At 51.3% G+C, this 14,723-nt stretch overlaps 8 non-coding genes across 8 annotated transcripts; all 8 read right to left on the bottom strand.

The window, feature by feature from the left end:
• Positions 1 to 1,259: 1,259 nt before the first annotated feature.
• Positions 1,260 to 1,332, bottom strand: trnat-ugu (transfer RNA threonine (anticodon UGU)). The gene has a single exon. It is a non-coding gene; the product is annotated as a tRNA-Thr (tRNA).
• Positions 1,333 to 6,498: 5,166 nt separating this feature from the next.
• On the bottom strand, positions 6,499 to 6,571 carry trnat-ugu (transfer RNA threonine (anticodon UGU)). The gene has a single exon. It is a non-coding gene; the product is annotated as a tRNA-Thr (tRNA).
• A 1,260-nt stretch (positions 6,572 to 7,831) lies between these two features.
• On the bottom strand, positions 7,832 to 7,904 carry trnat-ugu (transfer RNA threonine (anticodon UGU)). Its single transcript has one exon. It is a non-coding gene; the product is annotated as a tRNA-Thr (tRNA).
• Positions 7,905 to 9,150: 1,246 nt separating this feature from the next.
• trnat-ugu (transfer RNA threonine (anticodon UGU)) lies at positions 9,151 to 9,223 on the bottom strand. The gene has a single exon. It is a non-coding gene; the product is annotated as a tRNA-Thr (tRNA).
• Positions 9,224 to 10,469: 1,246 nt separating this feature from the next.
• Positions 10,470 to 10,542, bottom strand: trnat-ugu (transfer RNA threonine (anticodon UGU)). Its single transcript has one exon. It is a non-coding gene; the product is annotated as a tRNA-Thr (tRNA).
• A 1,246-nt stretch (positions 10,543 to 11,788) lies between these two features.
• Positions 11,789 to 11,861, bottom strand: trnat-ugu (transfer RNA threonine (anticodon UGU)). Its single transcript has one exon. It is a non-coding gene; the product is annotated as a tRNA-Thr (tRNA).
• Positions 11,862 to 13,107: 1,246 nt separating this feature from the next.
• Positions 13,108 to 13,180, bottom strand: trnat-ugu (transfer RNA threonine (anticodon UGU)). Its single transcript has one exon. It is a non-coding gene; the product is annotated as a tRNA-Thr (tRNA).
• Positions 13,181 to 14,426: 1,246 nt separating this feature from the next.
• On the bottom strand, positions 14,427 to 14,499 carry trnat-ugu (transfer RNA threonine (anticodon UGU)). The gene has a single exon. It is a non-coding gene; the product is annotated as a tRNA-Thr (tRNA).
• Between the last annotated feature and the right edge of the window lie 224 nt (positions 14,500 to 14,723).

Consider the following 14,723-nt stretch of genomic DNA (forward strand, 5'->3'; position numbering starts at 1 on the left):
AGCTATGGAGCCGGGTGGTCCGGCGCACTGCACTGGATTGGTTAACACTGGCTGACTCAAATACTTGGGACACAGGTTTCAATCGACTCTCGCCTCACCGTCTGTACAGTTTGAACATTCTGCCCGTGTGTGCGTGGGTTTGCTCCGGCTGCTCCGGTTACCGCTCTCAGTCCAAAGATGTGTAGCTTCTGCGGGATTGGCCATGCTTCATTGTCCCATTGTGTACGGTGATAGTGCGGGCCCGGTGGATTCGTCAGCATTAAATGTGGAATGATGCGGAATGGGTCTGGGTCGATTGCTCTCTGCAGGGTCGGTGTGGACGAGATTAGAATAAATTAGATTGGCTACAGTGTGGAAACAGGACCTTCAGCCCAACAAGTCCACATCGATCCTCTGAAGAGTAACCCACCCAGACCCGTTTCACTCTGAATAATGCACCTATGACTAGGGGCAATTTAGAACTTCCTGTAGAAGGGCTCATGCCCGAAACGTCGATTCTCCTGCTCCTTGGATGCTGCCTGACCTGCTGCGCTTTTCCAGCAATACATTTTCAGCTCAGCAATTTAGAATGGCCAATTCAGCCGGCCTGCACGTCTTTGGACTGTGAGAGCAAACCGGAGCAAACCCACGCAGACTCTGGGAGAATGTGCAAAGTCGACACAGACTCGATTCCCTAAAGCTGGAATCGAGCCTGGCTCCCTAGCGCTGTGAGGCAGCAGTGCGAACCACTGAGCGACTGGTTGGGCGGAATGGCCTGTTTCCAAACTGGAGGGATCCTATGCCTCTGAGATTTCTGACAATCACCGGGAGACCTAATTGGGAATTGTCATTCGCTCGCTTGGAGTGACTGAGGTCAGCGATCTCAAAGTTAAATCCATGAACACACACAGCCCCGTTCTTTGCCTGCAGAAAAAAGAAGTTTGTGGATTTCAACTGAACGCTGTAAGTGACAAAAACAGAAGTTGCAGGAAAAGCTCAACAGGTCTGAGACGAGAAATGAGAGGCGACAAGTGTCTGTCACTTCAGGGTAATGACCCTGGTGTTTCAGACATCAATTCCCAAGCTCTTGACAAAAACAGCAGCTATCAGTCCAACAGGGTTATTCAGGAGCGCTACTCGTTCATTTGGTGATTGCGGGTGAACACCGTAGCTTCCAAATAAGCCGGTTAGACGACAAGCTGGCGTTGAGCTTGAACATAGCATCCTACAGTCTCATGCCAAGCGTTGAAACTGAGTGGGCGCTTGGAGACATGGCTGAGAGGCCCCAGTGAGATTTAAACTCACGACCCCTGGTTTACAAGACCAGTGCTCTAACCGCTGAGCTATGGAGCCGGGTGGTCCGGCGCACTGCGCTGGATTGGTTAACACTGGCTGACTCAAATACTTGGGACACAGGTTTCAATCGACTCTCGCCTCACCGTCTGTACAGTTTGAACATTCTGCCCGTGTGTGCGTGGGTTTGCTCCGGCTGCTCCGGTTACCGCTCTCAGTCCAAAGATGTGTAGCTTCTGCGGGATTGGCCATGCTTCATTGTCCCATTGTGTACGGTGATAGTGCGGGCCCGGTGGATTCGTCAGCATTAAATGTGGAATGATGCGGAATGGGTCTGGGTCGATTGCTCTCTGCAGGGTCGGTGTGGACGAGATTAGAATAAATTAGATTGGCTACAGTGTGGAAACAGGACCTTCAGCCCAACAAGTCCACATCGATCCTCTGAAGAGTAACCCACCCAGACCCGTTTCACTCTGAATAATGCACCTATGACTAGGGGCAATTTAGAACTTCCTGTAGAAGGGCTCATGCCCGAAACGTCGATTCTCCTGCTCCTTGGATGCTGCCTGACCTGCTGCGCTTTTCCAGCAATACATTTTCAGCTCAGCAATTTAGAATGGCCAATTCAGCCGGCCTGCACGTCTTTGGACTGTGAGAGCAAACCGGAGCAAACCCACGCAGACTCTGGGAGAATGTGCAAAGTCGACACAGACTCGATTCCCTAAAGCTGGAATCGAGCCTGGCTCCCTAGCGCTGTGAGGCAGCAGTGCGAACCACTGAGCGACTGGTTGGGCGGAATGGCCTGTTTCCAAACTGGAGGGATCCTATGCCTCTGAGATTTCTGACAATCACCGGGAGACCTAATTGGGAATTGTCATTCGCTCGCTTGGAGTGACTGAGGTCAGCGATCTCAAAGTTAAATCCGTGAACACACACAGCCCCGTTCTTTGCCTGCAGAAAAAAGAAGTTTGTGGATTTCAACTGAACGCTGTAAGTGACAAAAACAGAAGTTGCAGGAAAAGCTTAACAGGTCTGAGACGAGAAATGAGAGGCGACAAGTGTCTGTCACTTCAGGGTAATGACCCTGGTGTTTCAGACATCAATTCCCAAGCTCTTGACAAAAACAGCAGCTATCAGTCCAACAGGGTTATTCAGGAGCGCGACTCGTTCATTTGGTGATTGCGGGTGGACGCCGTAGCTTCCAAATAAGCCGGTTAGACGACAAGCTGGCGTTGAGCTTGAACATAGCATCCTACAGTCTCATGCCAAGCGTTGAAACTGAGTGGGCGCAGGAGACATGGCTGAGAGGCCCCAGTGAGATTTGAACTCACGACCCCTGGTGCTCTAACCGCTGAGCTATGGAGCCGGGTGGTCCGGCGCACTGCGCTGGATTGGTTAACACTGGCTGACTCAAATACATGGGACACAGGTTTCAATCGACTCTCGCCTCACCGTCTGTACAGTTTGAACATTCTGCCCGTGTGTGCGTGGGTTTGCTCCGGCTGCTCCGGTTACCGCTCTCAGTCCAAAGATGTGTAGCTTCTGCGGGATTGGCCATGCTTCATTGTCCCATTTTGTACGGTGATAGTGCGGGCCCGGTGGATTCGTCAGCATTAAATGTGGAATGATGCGGAATGGGTCTGGGTCGATTGCTCTCTGCAGGGTCGGTGTGGACGAGATTAGAATAAATTAGATTGGCTACAGTGTGGAAACAGGACCTTCAGCCCAACAAGTCCACATCGATCCTCTGAAGAGTAACCCACCCAGACCCGTTTCACTCTGAATAATGCACCTATGACTAGGGGCAATTTAGAACTTCCTGTAGAAGGGCTCATGCCCGAAACGTCGATTCTCCTGCTCCTTGGATGCTGCCTGACCTGCTGCGCTTTTCCAGCAATACATTTTCAGCTCAGCAATTTAGAATGGCCAATTCAGCCGGCCTGCACGTCTTTGGACTGTGAGAGCAAACCGGAGCAAACCCACGCAGACTCTGGGAGAATGTGCAAAGTCGACACAGACTCGATTCCCTAAAGCTGGAATCGAGCCTGGCTCCCTAGCGCTGTGAGGCAGCAGTGCGAACCACTGAGCGACTGGTTGGGCGGAATGGCCTGGTTCCAAACTGGAGGGATCCTATGCCTCTGAGATTTCTGACAATCACCGGGAGACCTAATTGGGAATTGTCATTCGCTCGCTTGGAGTGACTGAGGTCAGCGATCTCAAAGTTAAATCCGTGAACACACACAGCCCCGTTCTTTGCCTGCAGAAAAAAGAAGTTTGTGGATTTCAACTGAACGCTGTAAGTGACAAAAACAGAAGTTGCAGGAAAAGCTTAACAGGTCTGAGACGAGAAATGAGAGGCGACAAGTGTCTGTCACTTCAGGGTAATGACCCTGGTGTTTCAGACATCAATTCCCAAGCTCTTGACAAAAACAGCAGCTATCAGTCCAACAGGGTTATTCAGGAGCGCGACTCGTTCATTTGGTGATTGCGGGTGGACGCCGTAGCTTCCAAATAAGCCGGTTAGACGACAAGCTGGCGTTGAGCTTGAACATAGCATCCTACAGTCTCATGCCAAGCGTTGAAACTGAGTGGGCGCTGGAGACATGGCTGAGAGGCCCCAGTGAGATTTGAACTCACGACCCCTGGTGCTCCAACCGCTGAGCTATGGAGCCGGGTGGTCCGGCGCACTGCACTGGATTGGTTAACACTGGCTGACTCAAATACATGGGACACAGGTTTCAATCGACTCTCGCCTCACCGTCTGTACAGTTTGAACATTCTGCCCGTGTGTGCGTGGGTTTGCTCCGGCTGCTCCGGTTACCGCTCTCAGTCCAAAGATGTGTAGCTTCTGCGGGATTGGCCATGCTTCATTGTCCCATTGTGTACGGTGATAGTGCGGGCCCGGTGGATTCGTCAGCATTAAATGTGGAATGATGCGGAATGGGTCTGGGTCGATTGCTCTCTGCAGGGTCGGTGTGGACGAGATTAGAATAAATTAGATTGGCTACAGTGTGGAAACAGGACCTTCAGCCCAACAAGTCCACATCGATCCTCTGAAGAGTAACCCACCCAGACCCGTTTCACTCTGAATAATGCACCTATGACTAGGGGCAATTTAGAACTTCCTGTAGAAGGGCTCATGCCCGAAACGTCGATTCTCCTGCTCCTTGGATGCTGCCTGACCTGCTGCGCTTTTCCGGCAATACATTTTCAGCTCAGCAATTTAGAATGGCCAATTCAGCCGGCCTGCACGTCTTTGGACTGTGACAGCAAACCGGAGCAAACCCACGCAGACTCTGGGAGAATGTGCAAAGTCGACACAGACTCGATTCCCTAAAGCTGGAATCGAGCCTGGCTCCCTAGCGCTGTGAGGCAGCAGTGCGAACCACTGAGCGACTGGTTGGGCGGAATGGCCTGTTTCCAAACTGGAGGGATCCTATGCCTCTGAGATTTCTGACAATCACCGGGAGACCTAATTGGGAATTGTCATTCGCTCGCTTGGAGTGACTGAGGTCAGCGATCTCAAAGTTAAATCCGTGAACACACACAGCCCCGTTCTTTGCCTGCAGAAAAAAGAAGTTTGTGGATTTCAACTGAACGCTGTAAGTGACAAAAACAGAAGTTGCAGGAAAAGCTCAACAGGTCTGAGACGAGAAATGAGAGGCGACAAGTGTCTGTCACTTCAGGGTAATGACCCTGGTGTTTCAGACATCAATTCCCAAGCTCTTGACAAAAACAGCAGCTATCAGTCCAACAGGGTTATTCAGGAGCGCGACTCGTTCATTTGGTGATTGCGGGTGAACGCCGTAGCTTCCAAATAAGCCGGTTAGACGACAAGCTGGCGTTGAGCTTGAACATAGCATCCTACAGTCTCATGCCAAGCGTTGAAACTGAGTGGGCGCTTGGAGACATGGCTGAGAGGCCCCAGTGAGATTTGAACTCACGACCCCTGGTGCTCCAACCGCTGAGCTATGGAGCCGGGTGGTCCGGCGCACTGCACTGGATTGGTTAACACTGGCTGACTCAAATACATGGGACACAGGTTTCAATCGACTCTCGCCTCACCGTCTGTACAGTTTGAACATTCTGCCCGTGTGTGCGTGGGTTTGCTCCGGCTGCTCCGGTTACCGCTCTCAGTCCAAAGATGTGTAGCTTCTGCGGGATTGGCCATGCTTCATTGTCCCATTATGTACGGTGATAGTGCGGGCCCGGTGGATTCGTCAGCATTAAATGTGGAATGATGCGGAATGGGTCTGGGTCGATTGCTCTCTGCAGGGTCGGTGTGGACGAGATTAGAATAAATTAGATTGGCTACAGTGTGGAAACAGGACCTTCAGCCCAACAAGTCCACATCGATCCTCTGAAGAGTAACCCACCCAGACCCGTTTCACTCTGAATAATGCACCTATGACTAGGGGCAATTTAGAACTTCCTGTAGAAGGGCTCATGCCCGAAACGTCGATTCTCCTGCTCCTTGGATGCTGCCTGACCTGCTGCGCTTTTCCAGCAATACATTTTCAGCTCAGCAATTTAGAATGGCCAATTCAGCCGGCCTGCACGTCTTTGGACTGTGAGAGCAAACCGGAGCAAACCCACGCAGACTCTGGGAGAATGTGCAAAGTCGACACAGACTCGATTCCCTAAAGCTGGAATCGAGCCTGGCTCCCTAGCGCTGTGAGGCAGCAGTGCGAACCACTGAGCGACTGGTTGGGCGGAATGGCCTGTTTCCAAACTGGAGGGATCCTATGCCTCTGAGATTTCTGACAATCACCGGGAGACCTAATTGGGAATTGTCATTCGCTCGCTTGGAGTGACTGAGGTCAGCGATCTCAAAGTTAAATCCATGAACACACACAGCCCCGTTCTTTGCCTGCAGAAGAAAGAAGTTTGTGGATTTCAACTGAACGCTGTAAGTGACAAAAACAGAAGTTGCAGGAAAAGCTCAACAGGTCTGAGACGAGAAATGAGAGGCGACAAGTGTCTGTCACTTCAGGGTAATGACCCTGGTGTTTCAGACATCAATTCCCAAGCTCTTGACAAAAACAGCAGCTATCAGTCCAACAGGGTTGTTCAGGAGCGCGACTCGTTCATTTGGTGATTGCGGGTGAACGCCGTAGCTTCCAAATAAGCCGGTTAGACGACAAGCTGGCGTTGAGCTTGAACATAGCATCCTACAGTCTCATGCCAAGCGTTGAAACTGAGTGGGCGCTTGGAGACATGGCTGAGAGGCCCCAGTGAGATTTGAACTCACGACCCCTGGTTTACAAGACCAGTGCTCTAACCGCTGAGCTATGGAGCCGGGTGGTCGGGCGCTGGATTGGTTAACACTGCGCTGGATTGGTTAACACTGGCTGACTCAAATACTTGGGACACAGGTTTCAATCGACTCTCGCCTCACCGTCTGTACAGTTTGAACATTCTGCCCGTGTGTGCGTGGGTTTGCTCCGGCTGCTCCGGTTACCGCTCTCAGTCCAAAGATGTGTAGCTTCTGCGGGATTGGCCATGCTTCATTGTCCCATTGTGTACGGTGATCGTGCGGGCCCGGTGGATTCGTCAGCATTAAATTTGGAATGATGCGGAATGGGTCTGGGTCGATTGCTCTCTGCAGGGTCGGTGTGGACGAGATTAGAATAAATTAGATTGGCTACAGAGTGGAAACAGGAGCTTCAGCCCAACAAGTCCACATCGATCCTCTGAAGTGTAACCCACCCAGACCCGTTTCACTCTGAATAATGCACCTATGACTAGGGGCAATTTAGAACTTCCTGTAGAAGGGCTCATGCCCGAAACGTCGATTCTCCTGCTCCTTGGATGCTGCCTGACCTGCTGCGCTTTTCCAGCAATACATTTTCAGCTCAGCAATTTAGAATGGCCAATTCAGCCGGCCTGCACGTCTTTGGACTGTGAGAGCAAACCGGAGCAAACCCACGCAGACTCTGGGAGAATGTGCAAAGTCGACACAGACTCGATTCCCTAAAGCTGGAATCGAGCCTGGCTCCCTAGCGCTGTGAGGCAGCAGTGCGAACCACTGAGCGACTGGTTGGGCGGAATGGCCTGTTTCCAAACTGGAGGGATCCTATGCCTCTGAGATTTCTGACAATCACCGGGAGACCTAATTGGGAATTGTCATTCGCTCGCTTGGAGTGACTGAGGTCAGCGATCTCAAAGTTAAATCCGTGAACACACACAGCCCCGTTCTTTGCCTGCAGAAAAAAGAAGTTTGTGGATTTCAACTGAACGCTGTAAGTGACAAAAACAGAAGTTGCAGGAAAAGCTCAACAGGTCTGAGACGAGAAATGAGAGGCGACAAGTGTCTGTCACTTCAGGGTAATGACCCTGGTGTTTCAGACATCAATTCCCATTCTCTTGACAAAAACAGCAGCTATCAGTCCAACAGGGTTATTCAGGAGCGCGACTCGTTCATTTGGTGATTGCGGGTGAACGCCGTAGCTTCCAAATAAGCCGGTTAGACGACAAGCTGGCGTTGAGCTTGAACATAGCATCCTACAGTCTCATGCCAAGCGTTGAAACTGAGTGGGCGCTTGGAGACATGGCTGAGAGGCCCCAGTGAGATTTAAACTCACGACCCCTGGTTTACAAGACCAGTGCTCTAACCGCTGAGCTATGGAGCCGGGTGGTCCGGCGCACTGCGCTGGATTGGTTAACACTGGCTGACTCAAATACTTGGGACACAGGTTTCAATCGACTCTCGCCTCACCGTCTGTACAGTTTGAACATTCTGCCCGTGTGTGCGTGGGTTTGCTCCGGCTGCTCCGGTTACCGCTCTCAGTCCAAAGATGTGTAGCTTCAGCGGGATTGGCCATGCTTCATTGTCCCATTGTGTACGGTGATAGTGCGGGCCCGGTGGATTCGTCAGCATTAAATGTGGAATGATGCGGAATGGGTCTGGGTCGATTGCTCTCTGCAGGGTCGGTGTGGACGAGATTAGAATAAATTAGATTGGCTACAGTGTGGAAACAGGACCTTCAGCCCAACAAGTCCACATCGATCCTCTGAAGAGTAACCCACCCAGACCCGTTTCACTCTGAATAATGCACCTATGACTAGGGGCAATTTAGAACTTCCTGTAGAAGGGCTCATGCCCGAAACGTCGATTCTCCTGCTCCTTGGATGCTGCCTGACCTGCTGCGCTTTTCCAGCAATACATTTTCAGCTCAGCAATTTAGAATGGCCAATTCAGCCGGCCTGCACGTCTTTGGACTGTGAGAGCAAACCGGAGCAAACCCACGCAGACTCTGGGAGAATGTGCAAAGTCGACACAGACTCGATTCCCTAAAGCTGGAATCGAGCCTGGCTCCCTAGCGCTGTGAGGCAGCAGTGCGAACCACTGAGCGACTGGTTGGGCGGAATGGCCTGTTTCCAAACTGGAGGGATCCTATGCCTCTGAGATTTCTGACAATCACCGGGAGACCTAATTGGGAATTGTCATTCGCTCGCTTGGAGTGACTGAGGTCAGCGATCTCAAAGTTAAATCCGTGAACACACACAGCCCCGTTCTTTGCCTGCAGAAGAAAGAAGTTTGTGGATTTCAACTGAACGCTGTAAGTGACAAAAACAGAAGTTGCAGGAAAAGCTCAACAGGTCTGAGACGAGAAATGAGAGGCGACAAGTGTCTGTCACTTCAGGGTAATGACCCTGGTGTTTCAGACATCAATTCCCAAGCTCTTGACAAAAACAGCAGCTATCAGTCCAACAGGGTTATTCAGGAGCGCGACTCGTTCATTTGGTGATTGCGGGTGAACGCCGTAGCTTCCAAATAAGCCGGTTAGACGACAAGCTGGCGTTGAGCTTGAACATAGCATCCTACAGTCTCATGCCAAGCGTTGAAACTGAGTGGGCGCTGGAGACATGGCTGAGAGGCCCCAGTGAGATTTAAACTCACGACCCCTGGTTTACAAGACCAGTGCTCTAACCGCTGAGCTATGGAGCCGGGTGGTCCGGCGCACTGCGCTGGATTGGTTAACACTGGCTGACTCAAATACTTGGGACACAGGTTTCAATCGACTCTCGCCTCACCGTCTGTACAGTTTGAACATTCTGCCCGTGTGTGCGTGGGTTTGCTCCGGCTGCTCCGGTTACCGCTCTCAGTCCAAAGATGTGTAGCTTCTGCGGGATTGGCCATGCTTCATTGTCCCATTGTGTACGGTGATAGTGCGGGCCCGGTGGATTCGTCAGCATTAAATGTGGAATGATGCGGAATGGGTCTGGGTCGATTGCTCTCTGCAGGGTCGGTGTGGACGAGATTAGAATAAATTAGATTGGCTACAGTGTGGAAACAGGACCTTCAGCCCAACAAGTCCACATCGATCCTCTGAAGAGTAACCCACCCAGACCCGTTTCACTCTGAATAATGCACCTATGACTAGGGGCAATTTAGAACTTCCTGTAGAAGGGCTCATGCCCGAAACGTCGATTCTCCTGCTCCTTGGATGCTGCCTGACCTGCTGCGCTTTTCCAGCAATACATTTTCAGCTCAGCAATTTAGAATGGCCAATTCAGCCGGCCTGCACGTCTTTGGACTGTGAGAGCAAACCGGAGCAAACCCACGCAGACTCTGGGAGAATGTGCAAAGTCGACACAGACTCGATTCCCTAAAGCTGGAATCGAGCCTGGCTCCCTAGCGCTGTGAGGCAGCAGTGCGAACCACTGAGCGACTGGTTGGGCGGAATGGCCTGTTTCCAAACTGGAGGGATCCTATGCCTCTGAGATTTCTGACAATCACCGGGAGACCTAATTGGGAATTGTCATTCGCTCGCTTGGAGTGACTGAGGTCAGCGATCTCAAAGTTAAATTCGTGAACACACACAGCCCCGTTCTTTGCCTGCAGAAGAAAGAAGTTTGTGGATTTCAACTGAACGCTGTAAGTGACAAAAACAGAAGTTGCAGGAAAAGCTCAACAGGTCTGAGACGAGAAATGAGAGTCGACAGGTGTCTGTCACTTCAGGGTAATGACCCTGGTGTTTCAGACATCAATTCCCAAGCTCTTGACAAAAACAGCAGCTATCAGTCCAACAAGGTTATTCAGGAGCGCGACTCGTTTATTTGGTGATTGCGGGTGAACGCCGTAGCTTCCAAATAAGCCGGTTAGACGACAAGCTGGCGTTGAGCTTGAACATAGCATCCTACAGTCTCATGCCAAGCGTTGAAACTGAGTGGGCGCTGGAGACATGGCTGAGAGGCCCCAGTGAGATTTGAACTCACGACCCCTGGTTTACAAGACCAGTGCTCTAACCACTGAGCTATGGAGCCGGGTGGTCCGGCGCACTGCACTGGATTGGTTAACACTGGCTGACTCAAGTACTTGGGACACAGGTTTCAATCGACTCTCGCCTCACCGTCTGTACAGTTTGAACATTCTGCCCGTGTGTGCGTGGGTTTGCTCCGGCTGCTCCGGTTACCGCTCTCAGTCCAAAGATGTGTAGCTTCTGCGGGATTGGCCATGCTTCATTGTCCCATTGTGTACGGTGATAGTGCGGGCCCGGTGGATTCGTCAGCATTAAATGTGGAATGATGCGGAATGGGTCTGGGTCGATTGCTCTCTGCAGGGTCGGTGTGGACGAGATTAGAATAAATTAGATTGGCTACAGTGTGGAAACAGGACCTTCAGCCCAACAAGTCCACATCGATCCTCTGAAGAGTAACCCACCCAGACCCGTTTCACTCTGAATAATGCACCTATGACTAGGGGCAATTTAGAACTTCCTGTAGAAGGGCTCATGCCCGAAACGTCGATTCTCCTGCTCCTTGGATGCTGCCTGACCTGCTGCGCTTTTCCAGCAATACATTTTCAGCTCAGCAATTTAGAATGGCCAATTCAGCCGGCCTGCACGTCTTTGGACTGTGAGAGCAAACCGGAGCAAACCCACGCAAACTCTGGGAGAATGTGCAAAGTCGACACAGACTCGATTCCCTAAAGCTGGAATCGAGCCTGGCTCCCTAGCGCTGTGAGGCAGCAGTGCGAACCACTCAGCGACTGGTTGGGCGGAATGGCCTGTTTCCAAACTGGAGGGATCCTATGCCTCTGAGATTTCTGACAATCACCGGGAGACCTAATTGGGAATTGTCATTCGCTCGCTTGGAGTGACTGAGGTCAGCGATCTCAAAGTTAAATTCGTGAACACACACAGCCCCGTTCTTTGCCTGCAGAAGAAAGAAGTTTGTGGATTTCAACTGAACGCTGTAAGTGACAAAAACAGAAGTTGCAGGAAAAGCTCAACAGGTCTGAGACGAGAAATGAGAGTCGACAGGTGTCTGTCACTTCAGGGTAATGACCCTGGTGTTTCAGACATCAATTCCCAAGCTCTTGACAAAAACAGCAGCTATCAGTCCAACAAGGTTATTCAGGAGCGCGACTCGTTTATTTGGTGATTGCGGGTGAACGCCGTAGCTTCCAAATAAGCCGGTTAGACGACAAGCTGGCGTTGAGCTTGAACATAGCATCCTACAGTCTCATGCCAAGCGTTGAAACTGAGTGGGCGCTGGAGACATGGCTGAGAGGCCCCAGTGAGATTTGAACTCACGACCCCTGGTTTACAAGACCAGTGCTCTAACCGCTGAGCTATGGAGCCGGGTGGTCCGGCGCACTGCACTGGATTGGTTAACACTGGCTGACTCAAGTACTTGGGACACAGGTTTCAATCGACTCTCGCCTCACCGTCTGTACAGTTTGAACATTCTGCCCGTGTGTGCGTGGGTTTGCTCCGGCTGCTCCGGTTACCGCTCTCAGTCCAAAGATGTGTAGCTTCTGCGGGATTGGCCATGCTTCATTGTCCCATTGTGTACGGTGATAGTGCGGGCCCGGTGGATTCGTCAGCATTAAATGTGGAATGATGCGGAATGGGTCTGGGTCGATTGCTCTCTGCAGGGTCGGTGTGGACGAGATTAGAATAAATTAGATTGGCTACAGTGTGGAAACAGGACCTTCAGCCCAACAAGTCCACATCGATCCTCTGAAGAGTAACCCACCCAGACCCGTTTCACTCTGAATAATGCACCTATGACTAGGGGCAATTTAGAACTTCCTGTAGAAGGGCTCATGCCCGAAACGTCGATTCTCCTGCTCCTTGGATGCTGCCTGACCTGCTGCGCTTTTCCAGCAATACATTTTCAGCTCAGCAATTTAGAATGGCCAATTCAGCCGGCCTGCACGTCTTTGGACTGTGAGAGCAAACCGGAGCAAACCCACGCAGACTCTGGGAGAATGTGCAAAGTCGACACAGACTCGATTCCCTAAAGCTGGAATCGAGCCTGGCTCCCTAGCGCTGTGAGGCAGCAGTGCGAACCACTCAGCGACTGGTTGGGCGGAATGGCCTGTTTCCAAACTGGAGGGATCCTATGCCTCTGAGATTTCTGACAATCACCGGGAGACCTAATTGGGAATTGTCATTCGCTCGCTTGGAGTGACTGAGGTCAGCGATCTCAAAGTTAAATTCGTGAACACACACAGCCCCGTTCTTTGCCTGCAGAAGAAAGAAGTTTGTGGATTTCAACTGAACGCTGTAAGTGACAAAAACAGAAGTTGCAGGAAAAGCTCAACAGGTCTGAGACGAGAAATGAGAGTCGACAGGTGTCTGTCACTTCAGGGTAATGTCCCTGGTGTTTCAGACATCAATTCCCAAGCTCTTGACAAAAACAGCAGCTATCAGTCCAACAGGGTTATTCAGGAGCGCGACTCGTTCATTTGGTGATTGCGGGTGAACGCCGTAGCTTCCAAATAAGCCGGTTAGACGACAAGCTGGCGTTGAGCTTGAACATAGCATCCTATAGTCTCATGCCAAGCGTTGAAACTGAGTGGGCGCTGGAGACATGGCTGAGAGGCCCCAGTGAGATTTGAACTCACGACCCCTGGTTTACAAGACCAGTGCTCTAACCGCTGAGCTATGGAGCCGGGTGATCCGGCGAAATGCGCTGGATTGGTTAACACTGGCTGACTCAAATACATGGGACGCAGGTTTCAATCGACTCTCGCCTCACCGTCTGTACAGTTTGAACATTCTGCCCGTGTGTGCGTGGGTTTGCTCCGGCTGCTCCGGTTACCGCTCTCAGTCCAAAGATGTGTAGCTTCTGCGGGATTGGCCATGCTTCATTGTCCCATTGTGTACGGTGATAGTGCGGGCCCGGTGGATTCGTCAGCATTAAATGTGGAATGATGCGGAATGGGTCTGGGTCGATTGCTCTCTGCAGGGTCGGTGTGGACGAGATTAGAATAAATTAGATTGGCTACAGTGTGGAAACAGGACCTTCAGCCCAACAAGTCCACATCGATCCTCTGAAGAGTAACCCACCCAGACCCGTTTCACTCTGAATAATGCACCTATGACTAGGGGCAATTTAGAACTTCCTGTAGAAGGGCTCATGCCCGAAACGTCGATTCTCCTGCTCCTTGGATGCTGCCTGACCTGCTGCGCTTTTCCAGCAATACATTTTCAGCTCAGCAATTTAGAATGGCCAATTCAGCCGGCCTGCACGTCTTTGGACTGTGAGAGCAAACCGGAGCAAACCCACGCAGACTCTGGGAGAATGTGCAAAGTCGACACAGACTCGATTCCCTAAAGCTGGAATCGAGCCTGGCTCCCTAGCGCTGTGAGGCAGCAGTGCGAACCACTCAGCGACTGGTTGGGCGGAATGGCCTGTTTCCAAACTGGAGGGATCCTATGCCTCTGAGATTTCTGACAATCACCGGGAGACCTAATTGGGAATTGTCATTCGCTCGCTTGGAGTGACTGAGGTCAGCGATCTCAAAGTTAAATTCGTGAACACACACAGCCCCGTTCTTTGCCTGCAGAAGAAAGAAGTTTGTGGATTTCAACTGAACGCTGTAAGTGACAAAAACAGAAGTTGCAGGAAAAGCTCAACAGGTCTGAGACGAGAAATGAGAGTCGACAGGTGTCTGTCACTTCAGGGTAATGACCCTGGTGTTTCAGACATCAATTCCCAAGCTCTTGACAAAAACAGCAGCTATCAGTCCAACAGGGTTATTCAGGAGCGCGACTCGTTCATTTGGTGATTGCGGGTGAACGCCGTAGCTTCCAAATAAGCCGGTTAGACGACAAGCTGGCGTTGAGCTTGAACATAGCATCCTATAGTCTCATGCCAAGCGTTGAAACTGAGTGGGCGCTGGAGACATGGCTGAGAGGCCCCAGTGAGATTTGAACTCACGACCCCTGGTTTACAAGACCAGTGCTCTAACCGCTGAGCTATGGAGCCGGGTGATCCGGCGAAATGCGCTGGATTGGTTAACACTGGCTGACTCAAATACATGGGACGCAGGTTTCAATCGACTCTCGCCTCACCGTCTGTACAGTTTGAACATTCTGCCCGTGTGTGCGTGGGTTTGCTCCGGCTGCTCCGGTTACCGCTCTCAGTCCAAAGATGTGTAGCTTCTGCGGGATTGGCCATGCTTCATTGTCCCATTGTGTACGGTGATAGTG

Source organism: Chiloscyllium plagiosum, unplaced genomic scaffold, assembly GCF_037043375.1.
Source record: "Chiloscyllium plagiosum isolate Xiang-an unplaced genomic scaffold, Cpla_swu_hap1 HiC_scaffold_38, whole genome shotgun sequence".
NCBI classification, from domain to species: Eukaryota; Metazoa; Chordata; class Chondrichthyes; order Orectolobiformes; family Hemiscylliidae; genus Chiloscyllium; species Chiloscyllium plagiosum.